The following is a 7,500-nucleotide window of genomic DNA, read 5'->3' as shown; positions in this document are numbered from 1 at the left end:
GTATTCAAAAAGTGTCATAATGGGAGGTGGGATCCTAAACATAATATGGTTGAAGAAAAGTCGAAGTGGCCACGGTTGGAATATCTTTGACCATAGTTCTGCTCAGTTGGGAGTGACATAACGATAGGCGATAACAACACTACTCACACAAATACATATATCAATCTCTCTATCTCTCCCCCCTCTCACTCTCTCTATATATATAAGCGTAAAAGAATAAAAGAACAGAATATATATATATATATAAAACTCAACTTGTGTGTCTGTATGTGTATCTGTGTGTTTAACTTCCCGGCACATCTCCTCCTAGCCAACAAATCGTAGAACCACCAAAAATGGGTCTCTTAAAGTTTAGGCGAATGAAAATTGAACTGCGCTATTTCTGCTGCGAAATTCATCTCGCAAGTGCAAAAATCGATAATGTGTTTGTTTAGGCCTTATCCCATGCATTGAATAGTGAACTTTACTCAGTCAGCTGTTTGACGTGAACTGTGTTCACCACGCATGCAAGCATGCGTAAATTGCATGAAAAATAATAAATCAAGATATAAAAATGAATCGACGTAAACATTGTAGAAATTCGGCAAATAAATGAATTTTCGGATGTAGCCTGGAGGGTTTTTTCGTATTAATCGTTTGGACTTTGTGAACACATACCAATTGTTTTCATAACATTTTTAACGCTTTGAATTAAATGTGACCATTTTGCATTGAGTCTGCAGTTTGAATCACTTTAACCAAATTTTAGCAGGCCGGATTTTTGATCATCACGATACATTGCCAGCGACTCCCTGAAACTCTCCACTGAAATCCCCGTTGAGAAATCTATATATATAAAACTCAACTTGTGTGTCTCTGTGTGTATCTGTGTGTGTGTCTGTGTGTGTATCTGTGTGTGTGTCTGTGTGTTTAACTTTTGGATCCACCAAGTTTCATTATTAAGGATGGAAAGTAGTGTGTAGCAAATCTATACATATAAAGCTGAAGTTGTCTGTGTGTGGCAGGAAAGTAGTGTGTAGCAAATCTATACATATAAAGCTGAAGTTGTCTGTGTGCGGCAGGTTTGGTAGCCTTCAACTAACACTATCTCCTTCGAGACCCTGCAGCACAAGTTGAACAAAATTGAGAGTATGATAGAAGAAGGCTTGCTCATCATTCTGTAGAAGATAAAATTCAAATCGGACCATGTTATGACCAAAAATTATTTACATCAAAAAGGTACTTTTTTTCTATGAAAATCCTTATTTTTTACGATTTTTGACTGCCGTGTCACCATTTTTCGGTGTATTTCAACTGAAAAAATGTTCACTTGAAGAGAATAACAAGTTGTATAATGCAAAGTATTTACTTTTCAAAAATTCCAATTCTAAAGGGTCGAAACAAACCCAAGCAACACCGGGTGATGGTGATACTGCTAGTATATATATATATATTATATATATATAATATATTCTGTTCTTTTATTCTTTTACTCTTCTACTTGTTACAGTCATTTGACTGCGGCCACGCTGGATTACCGCTTTAGTCGAGCAAATCAACCCATGGACTTATTCTTTGTGAGCCTAGTACTTATTCGATCGGTTCTTTTGCCGAAAACGCCAGTTAACGAGGGCGTAAAAACACCAGCATCGGTTGTCAAGCAATGTTGGAGCACAAATGCACACACCACACACAAAAACCACACACACACACACACACACACAATACACACACACACATATATATATACATATGTATATATTATATATATAATATATATATATATATATTATAATATATATATATTATATTATATATATATATATATATATATATATATATATGTATATGTATACACACACACGGGACATTTAAGGAGAAAGCAGGCATGGACGTGGTGTTTAAAAAGTTTACTTTTCAATTATATGCTTTCAGATCAGTCCTACTGCACGGCACCTTGAGCGTCTTCAACTATGGCCCTGGGCCGACTAATGCCTTGTGAGTGAATTTCGTTGATAGAGACACTGTGTGTGTTCAGCTGAGTGGCTTAGTGATTAGGGTGTTGGAGTCATGATCGTAAGATTGTAGTTTCGATTCCTGGATCGAGCGTTATTCTTACGCAAAAATCTTCATTTTACGTTGCTCTAGTTCATTCAGCTGGCAAAGATGAGTAATCCTGGGATAGATCGGTATACCTTCCAGGGGATAATATATACACCACAGAAACTAGAAAACAGGTCTTATGGGTCAATATGACTCTCGAAAGATCTTTGCCTTTTATTTATGTATGCGTATGTATGTATGTATGTATGTATGTATGTATGTATGTATGTATGTATGTATGTATGCAAATATGTATGTATGCATGTATGCAAATATGTATGTACGTATGTATGCATGTATACATCTATGTACGTATTATGTACGCATGTATGTATGTATTTATGTAAGTACGTCTGTATGAACGTATGCACGTATATATGTACATATGTATGTATGTACGTATGTATGTATCTATGTATGTACATATGTATGTACGCATGTATGTATGTATGTATGTATGTATGTATGTATGTATGTATGTATATACCAGTGGCGGCTCGTGTATAGGAACAGCGGAACTGCAGCACCCCCTATTTGCACTCGATATTATCGATAACACTCAATAGAATGAGTCCTATTTTTCTTTAATCTTTTCTTTATACTTGTACGTTATATAATCTTTAAGCTTAATGTCAGTAGCCATCCCTTAGTTTATGAAAAAGATACAAAAATCCTTGTATAGAACTGTGCGCTTCACAGTTCCAGCGACTCAGTGTTTGGCTGTTGTGTGCATGCTCACAAGTCCGAGATAGGAAGCTTCACACTAGGAAGAGAGAGAGCATAGCGTGAACGACAGCAGTGCCGGGTGAAATGTAGTGTTTCTTTTTGACACCGCGTGTGTTGCGCTTAAAACCGTCATTATATTCTTGAATGTGGTAAAGTGTAGAATTAGATTATTATCCTGTTTTCAGCTTCAGTGTTGCTGCCAGCATTTGGAAAATAGGGCACATTCCCCCACCCTTTATTTTTGATTTAGTGGGGGATTTTTGAAAAACAAGGGGGAATTCGCGGCGGTATTCAGTGAACGAAGTAAACACATTACCCAGCCGTGGCTAAAACGCGAACCGATCAGGTTTATGTATAAATTTTCTTTTTATGTTTGTTTCCTTTTACACAATATTGAAACAATGGCTAAAAATTGTTTGAAGCAGCACTCCCACTAATTTTATCTACGAGCCGCCACTGGTATGTACGTACGTACGTACGTATGTATGTATGTATGTATGTATGTATGTATGTATGTATGTATGTATGTATGTATGTATGTATGTATGTATGTATGTATGCATGTGTGTGTGTGTATGTATGTATGATGTATGTATGTATGTATGTATGTATGTATGTATGTATGTATGTATGTATGTATGTATGACCGCATCAGTGATCTTGAAATATTGGAAGGCTCTCCGGTGTGAAGTTGTGAAAGATAGAAGCTCTTGTGTTAAAGCAAAGGCTCAGATGGAGTGGCATCTGGTCAGAATGAAGGATTTAAGGATGCCAAAACAACTCTTTTATGAAGAGTTAGCTAAAGGAGAACGACCTCCACATAAACCAAAAAAGAGGTATAAGGACTTGCTGAAGGTTTCCTTAAGAGATGCTTGCATCTCTCCTGACACATGGGAAGGCATAGCTATTGATCGTAGCAGGTGGAGAAGGATTGCGCATGAGGAGACAGCCACTTTTGAGAAATCTCAAGTTGCACATGAGAACGTAAGGAGGGATGTCAGGAAGGGCATCGCTGTTACACTTCCAGAAGGGAAGGGTCTTCCTTTGATGCTGACATGCAATGTCTGTGCAAGACCCTGCCTCAATAAAGCTGGACTCAAGAGTCATCGTAGTCATAAAACGAGACAGATGAGTGACAACCTGGCCACTGGTGGTGGTGTAACACACCATACTAATCATATCTGTCGTGCATGTGGAAGAGAGTGTAATTCGGCAGGAGGACTTAAACGACATGCAAAGGTACATGAAGCCCAGTTACAACTACAGCCGGCTATTACCAGTAAAGTATTAGTTGCCAATTTTGTACAAGACCGATCACAGTACCAGTAACAGTTAAGCTTTGTGCAATGGCCATACTCGATAACGAGGGGGCAGCAATAATGTATGTATGTATGTATGTATGTATGTATGTATGTATGTATGTATGTATGTATGTATGCACGTACGTACATATGTATGTACGTACGTATGTATATGTGTATGCATGTATATATGCACTTACTACGTACATAGGTATATGTATGTACGTATGTATGTATTACGTACATAGCTACGTATTATGTATGTATGTTTACATGATGTATTTGTATTTGTGCACCCCACCACTTGACAACAGGTGTTGGTTTTTTTTATGTCCCTGTGACATAGCGGTTATGTCATAGTGACTGATAGAGTGAGCGCTAGATTTTAAAATATGTATAGTGATCGATTTGTTCCACAAAAATCCTTCATTGTGGTGTCCCAGCATGGCCGCAGTCCAATGATTAAAATAGATAACAGGCATAAACTATATAATGTTTCCGTTCATTACTCCGTTCACAACTCCGTATTGGATAATTTCTTTCACATGCCACAATTGGATATTTTCGTTTTTAAGAAGCTTGCTTTTATTATAAAATCGTAAATAATAATAATAATAATGATAATAATGATAATAATAATAATAATAATAATAATAATAATAATAATAATAATAATAATAATAATAATAATAATAATAAATGCCCTGATGCAGTACCAGACAGTGGCTCTCATGGCTTCTGATCTTAACTGATTGGAAGTGTTATCATGTACATTGTTTTGTCTTAGTATAAAAGATGGGCTACAGCAAATATTCTGCTCAATCCCACTGATTTGCTTGTCAGTTGTTTGACATTAACCTGTTGACCATCACTTAGTAGCTGACAATATGTGCATCTCTGATCACAAGCATGAAGTTGTGGGGGAGCATCATAGCCGTGTGTAGAAAGGAATTCTTGGAGGTTCGTATATTTTACCCCAGTGTCACTTTGATGGCATGCACTGCTCTCTCACTCAATTATTATTATTATTATTATTATTATTTGCGTTTCTTTATTGGCCACAAGGGCTGAACGCAAAATAAATAGGGGCAATGCAAAACGAAGAACACGTGCGGTTTTACACCAAAATCAAGTAAACGATAAAATAACAAAGACAATTAACAATACAATTAAACAATAAAATTTCTGAAAAGCGGGTAGTTCCTCACAAGGACAACCGAGGAACCCCACACATTCTGGTTATCTCGATCACCAGATACACCTCAGCAGGCGTCTCTCTCCTTCCCAACTCCTCCGGTTTACAAACAAAAGTGCAGGGTAGGCCCATTCACACGGGCCATCCTCACCACATTCACCCACCTTTCAACAAATTTACTAGCTAAGGACTTCCCTCTCTACTCTCACTATCTGTTTCAAGTGGAACTTGAAAAAGTCAATGAGGGCTTGGCCGAAGAGGAAAGTATGTCTCCAGTCCTTTCAATCTCGTTCACAATACTACCTCTTTTGCCATAACCACCAGATAGAGAATTGTCTTTCCTTCCCGGCCAAAGGAAGGTAGCGGGGTTATCTTCACGATGGACTCGGCTGATAACCAGAACCATCCTACATGCGACAACAGCTGTTCAACAAAGCTCTACCAGCCAGTAATGCACGGACACTGGACAAATGCATGCAGGACGGTTTCGTCGCCCTACGCACACCTCGGACAAGTCCGTCTGACAGTACTTCCGTGTCTGTAGAGCTTCTCTCGAACCGGCAGAGCCCCCGGTAGCACTGTCAGGTCAAAGATTTCTGGAGGTTATCCATAGGTCTCGGCCCGAAAGTCCTCCGGAAAAGACCAGTTAATTGATCCCTCCCGACGCCTAGAGTTTCCCCAAGGACATCGTGGCTCTTTCCCTCCACTAATTCCCTATATAACTCCATAGTGGAAGTTCCACCGACCGCGTTGCCCGACTGGCAGAAAGCTGTGAGCGCTTGCCGACACCTAAGGTGTCAAGCGCCCTTTCTGGATCTACGCTTGATCCAGGACTGTAGCTCCGTCAAATAATAATAATCCTTTTTACTATAGACACAAGACCTGAAATTTGTAGGGAGAAGACCAGTCGATTACATCGACCCCGGTGTTTTACTGATACTTAATTTATCGACCCCTGAAGGATCTGAAACTTGTAGGAGGTGGCAGGGAATGGGTCTAGTCAATTACATCAACCACTGTGCTCAACCGGTACTTATTTCATCGACCCCGAAAGGGATGAAAGACAAAGTTCACCCTTGGCAGCATTTGAACTCAGAATGTAAAGACGGACGAAAATAAATTGAAGAATCTCTTTACCGATAAAAAAAATGTTATAGTGGAATTGAACCCAGTACCATGTGGTTGGGAAGTAAACTTCTTACAACACAGACCCGCCAACACACACAGACACACACACACACACACACATACACACATACATACATATATATATATATATATATATATATATATATAGATATATAGATAGATATATCCACAACACACATACATTTATATATATATATATATATTAATATAGATATATATATAGTATGTGTGTGTGTGTGTGTGTGCATAATATTTCAAAGAGTACATACATTAAATGCACACACGCACACATAGATACATGCATTGCATAGATACTGACATACACATATGCATATTTATCTGTGTAGCTCTCTTTCTTTCTCTCCTTCTCTCTCTCTCTTTCTCTCCTTCTCTCTCTTTGTCTCCCTTTCTCTACTTGTCTGTCTATCTCGTCAGGCAAACAGATAGAGGACAAGTAAGTAGGTAAGTTGATAAATAGATAGATAGATAGATATATAGATGAACAGATGGATGGATGGATCGATTGATAGATAGATAGATAGATAGATAGATAGATAGATAGATAGATAGATAGATTGATAGATTGATAGATTGATAGATAGATAGATTGATAGATTGATAGATAGATAGATAGATAGATAGATAGATAGATAGATAGATAGATAGATAGATTGATTGATAGATAGATGTCTACGTGCGATAAATAATCTCAAACTATGACCGTAAACGTCGACAGCTATCTTTTTGTCAACACTACATGAAATACCTTTACCTGAAACTTCGAAATTTTGTAAGTACAAACATACTTACGTACATACATACATACATATATTCATACATACATACATACATACATACATACATACATTCATACATACATACATACATATATACATACATACATACATACATACATACAGAGATATGTATACAAGTACATATGTGCCTGAGTGTGTATTTGTACATATGTACTTACAAAACTTAGAAAACTCTGACCCTGAGTAGCAACACCTGTTAAGGTCCCCACAATAAATTTAATTAACATGT

At 37.7% G+C, this 7,500-nt stretch overlaps 1 protein-coding gene across 1 annotated transcript in view; it reads right to left on the bottom strand.

Annotated features, from left to right (window-relative positions):
• LOC115218069 (receptor-transporting protein 4) overlaps positions 1 to 7,500 on the bottom strand; it is an 84,406-nt gene that overhangs the window by 76,033 nt on the left and 873 nt on the right. The gene's annotated exons all lie outside the window — the stretch shown is intronic.

This window comes from Octopus sinensis, linkage group LG12, assembly GCF_006345805.1.
Source record: "Octopus sinensis linkage group LG12, ASM634580v1, whole genome shotgun sequence".
NCBI lineage: Eukaryota > Metazoa > Mollusca > Cephalopoda > Octopoda > Octopodidae > Octopus > Octopus sinensis.
The sequence above is the reverse complement of the archived record's forward strand: the minus strand, read 5'-3'. Positions and strand labels throughout refer to the sequence as shown.